Here is a 17,431-nt window from a genome sequence, read left to right on the forward strand (position 1 = left end):
GTTAGTGTGGCAGAAAGGAAACATACGTGTCATTTTATCAAGACTGGCAGAAAGATGATTATTATTAAGCTAGCTGATCCTACTGCCTCTATGCTGAGTGAGACAGAAGAAATGGCATTCACAGTAAATAGAAGAAATAGATGTCATCTTCATCCAGAAAAAACATGATGAGATTTTTGCATGCATTCCTGTAAAAGGAGACATAGCAATAATCCTCAAGGCACTTCGGTCGAGATAACGGTTGAAATTGTGAAAAGGAGTGTTGAAATGAAACCTTTGAAAATGTAAATGATAGGAAGGGAATATGGACAAGGAAGAAACATTTTTGAATTCAAAAAAGTCAGTGGTGATGATCACAGTGTCAACAACTTTTTTTTAAGAATACGTCAGACTACCTGTGGGAAAAAAAGGAAATGTATGGCGGCCAAAAAAGTCACCTGCTATCCAGGAAAGGCATCCCCTTTTTTAACAGCTGACATGTGCTGATGTGCCTTTCCTAGAGATACCCACATCTGAAAGTGATAGGAGCTTCTTAGGAAAAAGGTGTCCATGCTAGTGATTCCTGTAGTGCAACCTTAGCTTTTGGAAATGAAATGTATCACCTTACTTTCTAGAAGGGAGATCAGATTAGGGATATGAAGAGACTGTTTGAATTCTCTCTTTACTTTTACAGGTAATGGTGTATTTTCATTTTTGGCAGGGTTTCTTTGTCCTGTGTAATGCTGAATAGCCTCATCTCTGGAGACATCTACCTCTTTAATATTCATAGTAAATAGGCCCAATGGCCTGTGATGGGATGTTAGATGGGGTGGGATCTGAGTTACTACAGCGAATTCTTTCCTGGGTATCTGGCTGGTGAATCTTGCCCATATGCTCAGGGTTCAGCTGATTGCCATATTTGGGGTCAGGAATGAATTTTCTTCCAGGGCAGATTGGAAGAGGCCCTCAGGTTTTTTCGCTTTCCTCTGTAGCATGGGGCATGGGTCACTTGCTGGAGGATTCTCTGCACCTTGAAGTCTTTAAACCATGATTTGAGGACTTCAGTAGCTCAGACATAGGTGAGAGGTTTATTGCAGGAGTGGGTGGGTGAGAGTCTGTGGCCTGCATTGTGCAGGTCAGACTAGATGACCATAATGGTCCCTTCTGACCTTAATATCTATGAATCTTTGCAGGGTACTATACTCACATAATCTTATTTTCATAATTAGGAATCTATTTGTGTAAATGATTTCTTAATGGAAGGATTTAGCCTGAGAAGGAGCCTGTCCTAAATGTTAATGCAGTTCAGATAAGATACAAAAAATGAATTAAGCTTAAAGGATTAAACTGAAGCCAATGAAAGCAAGGAAATGTGGAGCTAAGGTTGCCCAAGTTCATTAATTCACACTGTTATGCTTCAGAATCTCAATTTAGTACGCAAAACAGTATGCTGCAACTGACCTTAAGGTAAGTATAGAGCAAAAGGGGTTCCCATTCTGGGAGGAAATCAGAAGGTCTATCTGATTTGTTTTAGGAACTTCAGGAATGCCAAGTCACCGTAGTATTTAGATAACCACAAAAATGATTTAAGGGCTGGATAAAGTGTCTTACTGTGAGAGACTCGGAGCTCAATCTCTTCAGTTTACTAAAAAGAATATTGGGAGGTGATTTGATTAGTGTCTTCACAGGGAGGAAATACTGGGTACTAACATGGACTCTTTAATCAGGAAAAAAGCAAAACAAAACTAATGGCTGAAGCCAGACCAGTTCAAATTGAAATTAGACACAATATTTAACAGGGGAGGCAGGGTTTAAATTCTCAGAGACTATTTCCAAGAGACCTCCTCCCCATTTGGGACTCTGGGCTTCAGCCCCGAGGTGGGGTGGGGTGCCGTGGTTTGGGGCTTCAGCCCTGCAGAGACGTGCTGGGGCTCCTGTGGGTTTGAAAATATTTACTGGAGATCTGCTTCAGATGGCTCCAACTGAATGTAAGCCCTGAGTCAAGGTTACTAACTATTGGAACAAATGACCAACGGTTCCTTCCCCATTTTGAACTCTAGGGTACAGATGTGGGGACCCGCATGAAAGACCCCCTAAGCTTATTCTTACCAGCTTAGGTTAAAAACTTCCCCAAGGTACAAACTTTGCATTGTCCTTGAACAGTATGCTGCCACCCCCAAATGTTTTAAACAAAGAACAGGGCAAGAGACCACTTAGAGACGTCTTCCCCCAAAATATCCCCCCAAGCCCTACACACCCCCTTTCCTGGGGAGGCTTGAGAATAATATCCTAACCAATTGGTTACAAAATCATCAAAGAGCCAAACCCCTAGATCTTGGAACAATGGAAAAATCAGTCAGGTTCTTAAAAGAAGGGTTTTATTAAAGAAAAAGAAAGGTAAAAATCATCTCTGTAAAATCAGGATGGAAAATACTTTATAGGGTATTCAGATTCAAAACACAGAGGATCCCCCTCTGGGCAAAACCGTAAAGTTACAGAAAACAGGAATAAACCTCCCTCTTAACACAGGGAAAATTCACATAAAACAAAAGATAAACTAAGCCTTGCCTGGCTTACCTATGCTGGTTGCAATATTGGAGACTTGGATTAGGATGAGTTGGAGAAGATGGATTTCTGTCTGCCCTCTCTCAATCCCAAGAGAGAACAACCACGTAAACAAAGAGCACAACAAAAGCCTTCCTCCCCCCCTAAGATTTGAAAGTATCTTGTCCCTTTATTGGTCCTTTGGGTCAGGTGCCAGCCAGGTTAGATGAGCTTCTTAACCCTTTACAGGTAACAAGAGGTTGCCCCTGGCCAGGAGGGATTTTATAGCACTATATACAGAAAGGTGGTTACCCTTCCCTTTATATTTATGACAGAAGTGGTGAATTCTCCATCTCTTGAGGTCTTCACATCAAGGCTGTATGCCATTCTGGAAGATGTGCTATAGCAATGCAAAAATTATTAGGCTCAGTACAGGGGTAACATAGTGAAATTGAACACTCTGTGAAATACAGGTCAGACTAGATGTTCTAATGGTTCCTTCTGGCCTTAGACTGAATGAATCTATGAATAGTGAAGCAAAGCAAAATAAGACAGGATGTTTCAAACATATATGAATCCCTTTTGCATTCCTGGGGCTCAGTTCTCTGTACTTGTGTGTGTTTTATAAATATATATATATAAAATCTATTTAATGTCTGTTGTACGTAGGGTGTCACAGTGGTCAGACTACAGCATGTTTTGAGCTCAAGGACATTCTCCACTTGTAGAATTTTCCACAGCCTGAGACCCATTACTGCAAATGCCCTGCCTCTGGCTCCCAATAGTCTGTCCGGGCATTTTTAGTTTCCATTTCTCTGAGAAGTACATTGGTCTCACAGGATCATGGATGGTGAGGCTAAAAATATAACTGGAAGATTCAATAAACAAGGTACATCTGTTGAAATGTTGTAAAACTGATGTACAGTATTTCTGCTTGCACAGCTCAATATACGAAACTGTTGAAAATCAAATTAATAGGATATTTCAGTGACTAGTTTGCTGACAGGCTACTGCTCGCGTTAATGATAGAATGCTACACTCTATAATGGCAAAACATTGCAGAGTAATACCCTTGTTGTGTACCTTGTGCAATTATTTATGCCAATGCAAATGAGAGTAAAGTGGCTGTAGAACTCTGAGCCAGAACAGGAGCCTTATACACCCTCTTTGCAATGGTGCTAATGACGATCCCAAGTGCAAGGCAAAAGAGTTGGGCCCTGCCTGTGCTTGCAATTCTGGATGCAGTTTGACAGTTTCAGTGGTGTGGTCATCATATATGCTGTATATGATGACAATGCTAATAACTTTATTTTGGACCAAGACAGAGTGTGTATTTCTCCTACACCCCAGTGTGTGTGTGTGACTGAATCCATATTTTTTGGATCAGATCCAATTCTATAGAAATTGCCACCCCACTTCTCCATGGCCCTGATTCTGTGGGTAGACCCCTGTGTGGACTCCTACTGACTTACAGCACTGGGGTCCAAAGAAGCACTTGAGGCATTGAACAAAATACAATGAAACTGGAATCCAGTGTACACTTCTGTAATTAAACACTGCTGTCTGTGCACTTTAGCCAAGAAAGCAAGTGAAGAGGAGGAAAGGGAGTTCTAGGGCCTGTACGTCCAGGGCCGGCTCTAGGTACTAGCTTAGGAAGCTGGTGCCTGGGGCGGCAAAGCAGAAGGGGCGGCACTTCGGCCGTTCTTGGGGCAGCGCTCCTCCCTCGGCAGCACTTTGGCAGCGGCACCTCGGTTTATTCTTTCTTCTTCGGCGGCCGCTTCTTCTTCTTCTTTTTTTTTTTTGCTTCGCTGCTTGGGGCCGCAAAAAAGATAGAGCCGGCCCTCTCATCTGTATCCACCTCTCTTTCCTCTCATTTGCCTCTCTACAGACAGACTGAGAATGTACCCTTGTGGTTCAGAAAACTAGCACCCTGTTCCCTAAATGCTCTGTCTGTCTTTTGTCTCAATTCATAGGAGCTAAATCCAGAGAGAGGGAAACAAAGGAAATGTTTGTGCCAGGAGTGGAGGGTTTAAAGGGAGTACGTCATCTAACTAGAGCTGACAGAAAAAGAAACGGTCTCGGATTACAAGTGTGAATACAAATATTCCATCATCTCTGAGTTTGGGGGAGTTCACAATGGACTTGGAGAATCTGTGATATATTACCAGGCGAGGGCAAGACTACTAGTACTCCAGAATTTCTACTCTTGCAGCCCAAAAGCAGACAATAGTAGCCAGGCATCCTCCTCTTAAGAATTGCATGAACATTGAGGTGGCATATGGTATTGAACCTTTAACAAGGTTTACTGCAGTCATTCATGCTCCTTAGATAATTGATATAGATGCATTCAAAATGAGGCTCTGGGTTGTATGGATTTGCCTATGCAAGTCCTTAGGGCTTTTTTTCTGGTGCAAAGTTGTATGTATTTGTAACTGAACTGAAGCATGGGCTTGCTCTGTTTGCACAGCTGTCAGTGAAAATCTGGCCTTCAATGTGTTTGTTCAATGTGTAACCTCTTAACAATAGCACATATAGGCCTTGTTTACACTAGGAAAAATATATGCAGATTTTTTTTTTTCAGTGGAGCTGATACCATGTTAGCAATAGTAAGAACATTTTGGGAAAAAAAAATTCCTGGCATAGATGGTGTCTTAATTAACATGGTTAAGTACAGTAAATTCAGAATGTCAATTGTCACATGCCATCCTTCTGTTTCTTACTTAAGAGATTGCCAGCATGCATTGGCTCATTATGTATGTTTTTTGGTACAGAAAGTGCTTTGTGCAACTGATCCTAAATCTAAACCCTTATGAAAACATTGGAATGCTGTGTTGTGATTAAAAGAAACCAATGTATGACCAAATAGCAGTTTATCTAATCAGAGGAAATGACAAGTGATTTTCTCAGTGCTCAGATCCAGAAGAAGAATTTCATGGTTAGATGCTGTGGTGATTGATGCCCTAACACCTAAAATAGATGGATATTGTAAGATAAACTTGTTTATCATTGAATATTTTGCAAAGTAAGGTCAGGAAAATAAATAAATTGTTTTCTCTAGTAACATTGTGACAAAATTCCTGCTCTACCTTGGTGGGTCTTGCGCTTATTGGCTGATTTGCTTGCCTTGGACACGAGTAGCCTCCTGCTGGGCAGCCGTGGCTTGTATCATTGCCCGCACTACCTCCTCCATTGTGGTGAAAAAAAAAAAAATAGACCCTCTTCCCCCCCTCCAAACACCCTCCTTCTTCCGCCGCACTGTGGACACCAGATCCCACTTCCGACACCGGTTGTGACAAAGTTCCTGCTCTGCCTTGGTGGGTCTTGCGCTTATTGGTGGATTTGCTCGCCTTGGAGCTTCACGGCAGCCCTCAGCTTGGCCGTTTTTCTGAACCCACAGTCCAGGTCGACTCCTCCTATGTCTGACCAGGAGTTGGGAGGATTTGGGGGGAACCCGGGCCTGCCCTCTACTCCGGGTTCCAGCCCAGGGCCCTGTGGAATGCAGCTGTCTAGAGTGCCTCCTGGAACAGTTGTGTGACAGCTACAACGCCCTGGGCTACTTCCCCATGGCCTCCTCTCAACACCTTCTTTATCCTCACCATAGGACCTTCCTCCTGGTGTCTGATAATGCTTGTACACCTCAGACCTCCAACAGTCTGCGTTCTCACTCTCAGCTCCTAGTGCCTCTTGCTCCCAGCTCCTGACATGCACACCACAAACTGAAGTGAGCTCCTTTTTAAAACCCAGGTGCCCTGATTAGCCTGCCTTAATTGATTCTAGCAGCTTCTTGATTGGCTGCAGGTGTTTTAATCAGCCTGTCTTAATTGTCTCCAGAAGGTTCCTGATTGTTCTGGAACCTTCCCTGTTACCTTACACAGAGAAAAGGGACCTATTTAGCCTGAGGCTAATTTATCTGCCTTCTATTACTCTACTATAGCCATCTGGCCCTACCCTGTCACAATTTGTATTTAGTGAAAAATATAAAATAGGTGTTTTTAGAATGTGTAGTGTATGTTTATATGTGCAGACGTGACTGTGACTTTTGCTTTTAAAGTGTAATCACGTTGACCGTTTGATTTTTGACGTGAGATCCATTAGGTATCACCCAAATTGTTCATGTGAGCACAATACGCTAACAAGCATGTGCTTGGCTCTCAGCATATATTACTACTTATAGTACACACTTCAGTAACGAATATATTTTGTTATGGTGGGAATTATCAAAGAGCACTGTTACACATTACAAGTGTGTATTGTGCATTTACAAGTCCTTTTTCTTAGTGTGCGAACACTGTTCATTCATTGAACAACTGCTGTATTGTTTTGTGGGAGAAGCTGTGGCAAACAGCAAGAGAGTTGCTCCCTGCTTTAATTTCCCTAACTGGAGTCAATTTTGGGAACTGAGTTGTTTCCTGGGAACTGGACATTGTTGTCCTTTTTCTGAAATAGCCCTGGCTGTTGACTTTCAGTTGACTTGCCCATACAAATTGTGGATTAGGTGCATTTGCAACTTTGATTATTTTGGACACAAATTAAGCATGCAATTACCTACACATTTTGTGTGTGCAGTTGCATGCCTAAATTATTTGAAAACCTGGTCCTGAATTTGCATTAAGTGAATGACAGGGCTCACAAGGCATGGCTGAAAGGGAAGCTATGGTGCAGTAGCTCCATGCAATCTGGAATAACAGCTTCTTAAAATGACATCGAAAGTCCTAATTATGGTCAGAGAGATTGTACAGTACCCAGTTATTTGAAAGAGTTTAACCTCATGATTTATAGATAAACCTTTGTTTGTTTGTTTTATCTCCTGTGTGGGAATGCAGTGGTTGACCTCAGAGACCAAAGAGCTCAAAACATCAAACAATTTAAAAAGCCTGTAATCACAGTGAAAGGGATTGTGACAAAGCCAGCAATTGTCATAAGAGATATTTGAGGATGCTCAGCTATAGAATTTAAAAACTACACTGTTGATCTGTCCTGAAACAGAGGGAAAGGAGAACCACAGTTTTAAAGCCAGAACGAAAAGTCTACCAATTGCACTTACTAGTCATATGAGGATCCATACTAGGTAGGATCTGCTGCTTCTACCCACAGCCAAGGTTTAAGAGTGAATTGTTGTCCCTTTCTCCTGGTGTAAATGGGGCAACTTAAGAGGTATCATAAATGCAAATTACGTGTCACTACTAAAGTCAGTGAGAGTTTTGCCATTGACTTCAATGAGCGCTATGCGAGTGAGTATGTGAATGTAAATGGGACATGTAGAGGGCTCGAGATCATGGTTGTAGCATGAGAAGCAACCAATATAAGTGTGAAATAAAGATGCACCTCATTTTCTTACAGTCTTCCGTTGAAATAGGTTGAACTGTACTGCTCTACTTTGGCATTTTAATTTAAGGTGTGGTAACAACCTGCAGTCACCAATTCTAGAGCTCTATGCTCCATGTAAACAGCTGTCTCACCTGCTAAACATAGTAGTTGATCAATTATAGAATAGAAGTAAAAATTATTGGTCCGAGTCCTGTCCCCAAGTACATTCCTTGCAACCTCATTGACTTCATTGGGAGTGTAGATCAGGGCAGGACTTGGCTTACTGCATTTCCTAACATTATCTGCTTAACCCAATCAGGTTTTCTATGATAAAATTCCTCATTTAAGTCCATCTGTTAATTTTCTGAAATAATCTGAGGTATTTTTATAAACTAGTCAGTTGTTTTTGTGATGATTCTATCAGTCTCAAATCCTTCTCTTCCTCTAATATATTCAGTAAATGCTTTTGTTTTAAAGGGCTTTCTTCAAATTATTTCAGTATCAGTTGCATGGTCATAGATTCCAAGGCCAGAAGGGAGCATTGAGAACATCTAGTCTGACCTCCTGAATAACACAGGCCATAGACCTTTGCACCAGATGTTTTGTTTTCCTGATGATCTCCATTGTTATAGCTAGTGTTCCTCTTAGCAGAGGTAATATTTACCCATCCTTAATTTTCTACTATTTATGTATGCAAACTGTGGATGCTTTGTCTCTAGCTCTATTTTATAGACATCTGGGTAATTCCTTTTGGTTTTTCCCCAGGTTGCCCCCTCTGTACTTATTTTTTGTCAGAGTGCTATAGAGGAAGATTTGTTGTCACACTGTCAGCATTTGTCTTTTCATTCTTTTTAGCTTATGTTTCCATTGAGAGTACACAGATTCATTTGGAATGATTGTTTTCTTTTATGGCCTTCATAATTTTCCCTAGTGTTGTGTCTTATTCATTATCTTCACATATATTTGGCTTCTTTGTTTTAGAAGGTATTTTACTTGGTGTCAAGACACTTTGCTGCATATTTTCCTCTGTACCTTTTATTGGTGCACACCTAAATTTCCTGTAAGCTGTGTGGCTGCGCAACAGTCTATCAAGGGCCACAGGGACCCGGACTGGACAGGCGCCTCTCCCCTGGCCCCGGCCTCAGCCTTGGAGCTGCTGCTGCCAGGGAGAGGCACCTCTCCCCCGGCCCCGGACTCGGTGCTGCTGCAGCTGGGGAGAGATGCCTCTCCCCCGGCTCCGGGCTGCTGCAGCGAGAGAGGGCTAGGGGGAATCCTTTCTCCCCCTCACAGCCCTGGGGCAGCCTGCATCCCAAGCCCCTCATCCCTGGCCACACCCCAGAGCTTGCACCCCCAGCTGGAGCCCTCACCCCCGCCCCACCTCAACCCTCTGCCCCAGCCCTGAGCCCTCTTCCACACCATGAACCCCTGATCCCCACCCCAGAGCCCTCACCCCTGCACTCCAACCCTCTGCCCCAACCCTGAGCCCCCTCGCACACTCCGAATCCCTCGGCCCCACCCTCATCACACATCACCTCCATACTGGTGTACATAACAAAATTCATTCCACACATGGAGGTAAAAAATTAGAGGGAACACTGGTGACACTTAGTTACTTCATAGCAGCACACTTAGGCTCTGGTTTTGTACTGTCTGTAGTATATTTTCCCACACAAGGCTAGGGCTTCCTGTCCCTTTGTGTTATTATGGAAACTGCATTAATTTTGGGAGATGAACTTTTATTCATTCCTGCTTTGTGTTTAGTTTTACACCCCAGCATCCTATGTCTTTTCCTGATATTTTTCCTGACCTGGAAGATGCCCTCAAAATTCAAGTGGCTGTTGTTGGTAGCATAGGTAGTGCACAAAGAATGGACCAGCCACTATGCATTTTATAATGCATAATACCTAGCACTTTCATGTAGTGCTTTTCTTCACTAGATCTGCAAATGCTTTACAAAAGAGGTCATTATCCCCATTTTATAGAGGGGAAACAGATACAAAGAGGTGAAGAAATTTGTCTAACGTTATCCAGCAGAGCAGTGGCACATTTTAGGCATCCCAGTCAAGTGTTCTATCCTCTAGACTTCCAGCTTTGCTTCCACTTTATGTACAAGTGATGAAGAAACCCGAAAAACTTCCCTGTGATAAGTATGATAAACCTTTTGTTTATTTCTTAAATGTCGAAATGGCAAACACCTTTATGAAGTGCATACTTGCAAATATGCTAGCTAAATGCAAACCTCCCAATATCATTGCTATGTAAGTAAAATACCAACCTGAAATCTAATAAACTTGCTAAACTAATTACTACTGTAAGAAACCATTGAAGAATAGAATATTTATGTTAATTGGAAATTAATCACTGGCTGTGCTCAAGTAACTCTCGCTATTCAAGAAGACAAGAAAATCATTTTTCCAAAATTATCATGTACAATCCACAATTTAAGCTAAAGGTCTTCTAAGAGTTGTTTAGTTTAAAAGACTGTTTGAAGAACTAAAATTTTTCATGTTAAGAGTAGGAGTGTGTGAATTTTTTGAAAACAGAATTTCACTACATGTTGAATTCTAATATAATTGAAGGGACCAGCTCAGGAAATGGACTGAGTAAAAAGAGAGAATCTCCTTGAAGTGAGAGTTTTGAGAATCTTCTGCCACAAAAACAAAGGAAATTTAACTGTTAAAGAATTACAATCATAATGCATATACACTTTAACAAATTACATTTCATAAGATGAAGAGGCTCCTAAGGTCAACCCATGAAGTTACTAAGCCAAAGAAAGAGAGATACCAACCAAGTTTGAATCTAAACAAACCTGAAAGACATCTGTTTTCCTATAATTTCATGGAAATAGAAAAGGGACGAGTATAAAAAACGGAAGTAAGCACCCCTTACACACTCATCCCTTCTGCCACCCTGCTTAACAGCAAGCACTCATCAACTCATCCTGTCAATCTCTGCAAACAAGCTTCTAAAGGCAGCTAAGAACACAGAAGAACTCAGAAGACTCCAGAAGAAACCAACCCAAGGAAAACCTCCCAAAGATTCAACATGGATTGGTGACAGAAAGTTAACTAAAACACTGCCAACAGATTACATTTAAACTTGTAAAGATTTTATAGGGATATGAAAATGCTGTTGTAACCTAAAATACTAACAGTTTCTCCTTATAAAACACCAAGTAGACCATGTATTCCTGAAGAGGAGACGAGGGCTAAACATTGTTAAAAAGAGAAACAGTAGGATTTAATTGGATTTAAAATGATTAATATTTGTAATTGGTCTGTCTTAAAACAGCTCCTTAAATGGCTTCTTTGAAGTAACTGATTTAAATATTTTATTTGATTTCATAGTGTTTAGTTAAGATTACTCACTGTGCCCAACTATAAATGGCTGGTTATTTATTAATAATCAACAGGATCCACCTGCTCTTAAACAAAATTATTTTGCACATTTATAAACATTCTTAATTAGCTAAATAGCTACTAAAGAATTGATTCACAATAATTTTGGGGAAACAATACCTTTGTCTCAATTTACCAAGAGAAAAGTGCTCCACCAAAGGGGGGTTCACTCTCCAGGGTGTAACCTCTGTTAGAAGCTCTCTACGAAGAGACATACAGAAGAGATGATAATGATGGATGGAACCAGGTTGTCATTTGTGTTTGATTGTTTGTGTTTTGTTTACAGCTTTCTTTTCTTTTCCTTTTAAACAATAAAATAGCCACGATGAGTGATTGTGATTATTTTGCCTGCTCTTGCTGGTGTCTCCTAAGGTATGTAAAAGAACCCCTGTGACCAAACTAGTGGGAGTCTTTTTTTTATTTGATTTCCCCGGATTTGGCAGCCAGAAGAACAATTAGTAAGAGCTAGTTTACCATTTCTTGTTTCTCTGGACTAAATATTTGTAGTAATTTTTAAAATAAAATTACTTGGAGTCCAACAATTTTACATTCGTTATTCAGAGTACTACAGACTGGCTAATAGAGGGATACTGTGGTTCATTCTGTCTTCCTCAATTTTTGCATGTGTAAAACAAGCACAGTAACATTTGCCTACCTGAGAAGGGGATGTGGGCTTTGAAACAGTGTGGGCGCTAAATATTATTACCATTCCTGAAATCGTGACTAGTAAACACTGGCTTACTGAATGTTTAGTCACAAATCTGTTGTTGCTGTCACTCCCAAGAGAAATATAAACTAAAAAACTGGCACCTCAAGTGCTGATGTCAGTGTGGACGCTGATGTTGTTACATCCCTTGAGTCGTGGGAGGATAGTTTGAGTAGCATTCCTGGGATGACACACATACCAATAGTGATGGTCAGATTATATGTAAAGGAACCTACTTGTAGTCTGCAAACTGTCCTTGTGTTCTGAGATACCTGCTTTTATTGTAATCATGTTTGTCTTATCTTTTCTTATAGGGGCTAATCAAAAGCCCATTTAAGTCAATGGATTCTGGATCAGGTCTATAACTGTTGGACAAAATACAGAAGGAAATGGCAAATTTTTAATTTAGCAAAGTTCAAGAGGGAAGTAAATGTTGCATAGGACATATATTCTCTCCCAGCATGGCGTAAATTTCACCCTAATTCCACATAGCTAGAAACAATGTAAAGAAAAAAATCCCAAGTGATTTCTAGCTCAATAAAAATGATCAATAACTCTTCTCTTCTCAGCTATTAAACCACTTTCAGATCCTGATTCTCTGGCAAAGGAAACCTGATTTTATTTTTATTTATTTATTTATATATATAGATATTACAAATGTGCAGAAAAATGTGGTCCAAATATGATTTAAAATTATATCATTTTAAAAGAGGGCAAAGGGGACTTTGACTCACCAGTCTTTGCCTTTATTTTTATGTTCTCTAATTCTTGTTTTAAGGCCTCTGAGTTTCTACCCATGTTCCTGCCTCAAGGACACTGGTTCACAGAGATCATCCCTCTATTGTACAGGTTATAAATCCCATTGTGAGTGTTTTCTTGCCTATAATTGGATGACAAAAGTAATCACATTGAGGAGTGAAATTACATTGGTCACTTATTCCTTTCAATAAGCCTTTTTTTCTTAATGGTCTACATATCGCAGGACATAAATCTGCTCTCACCAGACCGTTTCTAAAAGTAGATGCCTTCTAAAATCCATGTAGGAAATTCTTTCAAGACTGAGTTTAATTCAAGGTCAGTATCATTACTAGTCAAATAGCTGTTATCTGATTATACTTTTTAAAATGTATTTTAAGTACAGACTCGTTTTCAATGCACAAGGCAGAAATTTAACAAGGTTGGTGGGGTTTTTTTTGTTTTTTTAAATTTGTGCTTTAGAAACATTTGATTTTGAGTAACTTCTCTAGATTTCTCCAGAGCTGGTACTGTGTGTGTGTGTGTGTGTGTGTTTAGTTTGTAAAATATTTGAGTCAGGAACCATCTACTATTCTGTGTTTGAACAGTGCCTAGACCAGTGGGACCCTGATCATGATTGGTTCCTAGGTACTACTGTAATGAGCATTATCATTAACGTTTTAATCCCAGATAAATATCCCCCTTCCCCAACACAAAGCCTAAGTGTGGGGTGGGAGCACAGAATCCATCTCACCAACAACATAGGTCTGTGGTGTAACACTTTCACCGCTGCTCGTCTAACCTTGGAACTTGGTGTGATGTTGAACTCCATATGATTTTATGAAAATATGCTAATGAGTGTGAATATAATATAAGTGGAATATGCAAAAGGTCTCTTGTAAGGTATCATTACAAAGCGTCCGATGAAGTGAGCTGTAGCTGTAGCTCACAAAAGCTTATGCTTAAATGAATTTGTTAGTCTCTAAGGTGCCACAAGTACTCCTTTTCTTTTTGCGGATACAGACTAACATGGCTGCTACTCTGAAACAATACAAAGCTTATAATTTACTGAGTGTGGTCATCCTATTTGTATGAATGTATCATTCTTGTATCTGAAACTAGAAATATAAAATATAATGCTGTGGTCTTATTGTAATTATGCAAAGTGTGGGCCATTAGTGGTGGTTTGGAATCTTGATGGCTCCCATCAACTAAGACAATTGGTTGTAAATGGCTCTGTTTACTTGCAAGCCTTCCTGTGAGTCAGGCCAGGAAGAATGAAGACTTGGGGCCTCACAGGACATGTGACCATGTCACCCGGTACTGGAATCCATCTTAAACCTGATGCTTTTCCATTTAGAAGGAGGGGTGGGGACCCAGAGAGATACAAGATTCCCGCCTTGTGCCAAATCTATATAAGAGGGTGAAACAGAACAAAGGAGGCTCCAGTCATGAGAAATCCCCTAGTTACCACCTGAGCTGGAGCTAACAAGAACTGTACCAGATGAAAAGATTGGGCCCAGACTAGGAAGTAGTCTAGTCTGTGAAAGAAGCTTATTGGAACATCTCTGAGAGTGAGATTTACCTGCATTTAGTTCTCTACTGTATTAGGCTTAGACTTGCGTGTTTTTGTTTTATTTTGCTTGGTAATTTACTTTTTTCTGTCTGTTATTACTTGAAATCACTTAAATCTGACTTTTTACACCTAATAAAATAACTTTTGCTTATTAATTAACCCAGATTAAGTAATTCATACCTGAGGGAGCAAACAGCTGTGCATATCTCTCTATCAGTGTTATAGAGGGCAGACAATTTATGAGTTTACCTTGTATAAGCTTTATACAGAGTAAAATGGATTTATTTGGGGTTTGGACCCTATTGGGAGCTGGGTGTCTGGGTGCAGGAGACAGGAGTACCTGCTAAGTGGTTTTCAGTTAAAGCCTGCAGCTTTTGGGGACATGGTTTAGACCTGGGTCTGTGTTTGCAGCAGGCTAGCATGTCTGGCTCAACAAGACAGGGTTCTGAAGTCCCAAGCTGGCAGGGAAAACTGGCTCAGAGGTAGTTTTAGCACATCAGGTGGCAGTCCCAAGGGGGTCTCTGTGACCTAATCCATCACACTTGGATAGGGGTTGCTGCCCCTCCATGCCTTGTATGTGGGTTTCTCACCTTGCTGGAGTACTGAGGACTGGTGCAAAGCCTGGCTGTGGAGGGAATGTGGAGATGGCACCTAGTGGCTTCTCTACCCTTGTCGGCTATAGTGGGCTTTCCATGGAGCACTGGCTCCGTGAATTTAGGATAAACTAAGTTCATCTCAAGCAGGCACAGAACTAGAGAATAGATGTCTGGATCTCTGATGCATGGCTGGTGGAATGGGGAGATTCCAAGCTTCCCAAACATGCCCACTCTTAGACCACAAGCCTCCAAAGTTACCTTTTACTTTTCACTGGTGACAAGACAATGCCCTTGTGCTGAATTTGTTTGGGGATTTTTTGCTGGTCATTGAGCTTATTTCTTGGGTTGTTCTGATTATTCTATACTGTATGTAAAAATCAAATGGTACCCATGTTACCCAAGTACAATAGTATTTTGTAATTCCTAATTAACTGCTGCTCTGAAAGCAGACTTCTAGTTGAAAGCTTGTGGTGGTGGAAGAGAGAATGATAAAAGCCTCTGGAATTTCCTTACTTGCCTTGCTTTAGCTGTGGGAACACAAAGAGACATATTAAGGGCTTGATTTAGCATTAACTGAAAACAGTGGGAGGTTTCCATTAATTTCAGTGAGAGTAGGATCAGGCCTTAAATGCCACATCCTGATGGGTGCTGAACACCGAATCCATCTGACCTCTCAGGAGTTGGGCCAAACATTTTTGTTGTTGTTGTTTGTAGTTCTTCAATTCTCTCCCCCCCGCGCACCGTATTGTTAGCCATTGTATTGACCTATTCTAATTCTCCTCAGTCAATCACATCTTTCTGAGTAGTTTCCCGTTTTGCATGTGATGATTGTTTCAAATATCTCTTAACTGTCAAATTGAGTTTACGTGTGTGTAATTTCCTGGAGTCTGTTTTAAACAAGTAATGCCAGAATCTTTCCAAGTCAACCTTCCTCTTCTGTGTTGTTAAATATCCCTGTTTATGATTTCTAGGTCTCTCTCATGATTTTGGAGGAGTCTTGGCATTCAGTCGGGTTTCAGACATTGCTCTATAATCCATTCTGCTCCTTAATGTTCTACTTACAGAATTAATCCCATAGATTATTTGGCTAACTGTTGCAAATAACTGCATTTGCTGCAATTTCAGGATGTTTATAGTGTGACAGGGTCAGGCCAGATGGCTACAGGAGAGAGATAGAAGGCAGATATATTAGCCCCAGGTTAAGTAAGTCCCTTTTCCCTGGGTAAGGTAACAGGGAAGGTTCCAGGACAATCAGGAACATTTTGGAAACAATTAAGGCAGTCAGGCTGATTAGAACATCTGCAGCCAATCAAGAAGCAGCTAGAATCAATTAACACAGGCAGGCTAATCAGGGCACCTGGGTTTAAAAAGGAGCTCACTTCAGTTTGTGGTGTGCTTGCGAGGAGCTGGGAGCAAGAGGCGCAAGAAGCTGAGAGTGAGAAGACGTACTACTGGAAGACTGAGAAGTACAAGCATTATCAGACATCAGGAGGCAGGTCCTGTGGTGAGAATAAAGAAGGTGTTGGCAGGAGGCCATGGGGAAGTAGCCCAGGGAGTTGTAGCTGTCACGCAGCTGTTACAGGAGCCACTGGGCTGGAACCCAGAGTAGAGGGCGGGCCCGGGTTCCCCCCATCCCTCCAACTCCCTACTTGATACCGGAGGAGTTGAACTGGACTGTGGGTTCCACTAGAGAGGAAGGTCTCTGGCCTGTTTCCCAATCCACTAAGTGGATCAGCAGAGACTGCGGGATTGTTCTTCTTCCTTTCCCCATGCTGGCCAGCGATGAGGCTAATTGAGTGAATAGCAGATTTGAGCCACAAAAGTGGCCAAACTGAGGGCTGCCGTGAACCTCTGAGGTGAGAAAATCCTCCAATAAGCACAGGACCCACCAAGGCAGAGGAGGAACTTTGTCACAATAGATTATTTGAAGGAAAAAGAGACTGTTCATCTGGTAAATTATTCACTACAGATTATTCACTTAGCTCTACTTATAGAAACTTGTGTGACACTGACTTGTGTACATTCAAAGCTATAGCTTTCACCATATCCAGTTGATGGGAATATGAATGGTTATTAAATGTAAACTAATTTTTTGTTCTAATTTCTTCCGCTTGTAGAATATCCCCTCATCAGAAATGAAATTCTCTGCAGCAGAGAGAGAATGCACTGCAATTATATGAGCTATTAAACATTATAGAGCATATTTGGTAGGAGTTAAGCTCACTTTTGCTACTGACTCTAATTCATTTTAGTGGCACCTGTAATATTGAGCCTCCAATGTCAGACTGGTTAGGTGGAGAATGAGACTTTTAAAAACTCAATTTTATATTGGTCCAGTTACCATGGAAGCTGAATGTGACACCGGGGTTTCTATCCACAAATTGCATAGGAAAAGAAGAGTGCCCTTAAGAGTGTATTGATTTAAGATTGTCATCTGGGTACAGATTAGCATGTTGGTGCCAATCACTGCTGTTTGTCCCAGCTCCCCAGCACAATGTTCCACCTGGTTAGTGCTGCTGCATCTTGGATAGACTTGTTATTTAGGGAAATCCTCAGAGTCTGCAAACTGTTCAGCTGCAACCTGTTT

The sequence above is a fragment of the Lepidochelys kempii genome, chromosome 10 (assembly GCF_965140285.1).
Source record: "Lepidochelys kempii isolate rLepKem1 chromosome 10, rLepKem1.hap1, whole genome shotgun sequence".
Lineage (NCBI taxonomy): Eukaryota > Metazoa > Chordata > Testudines > Cheloniidae > Lepidochelys > Lepidochelys kempii.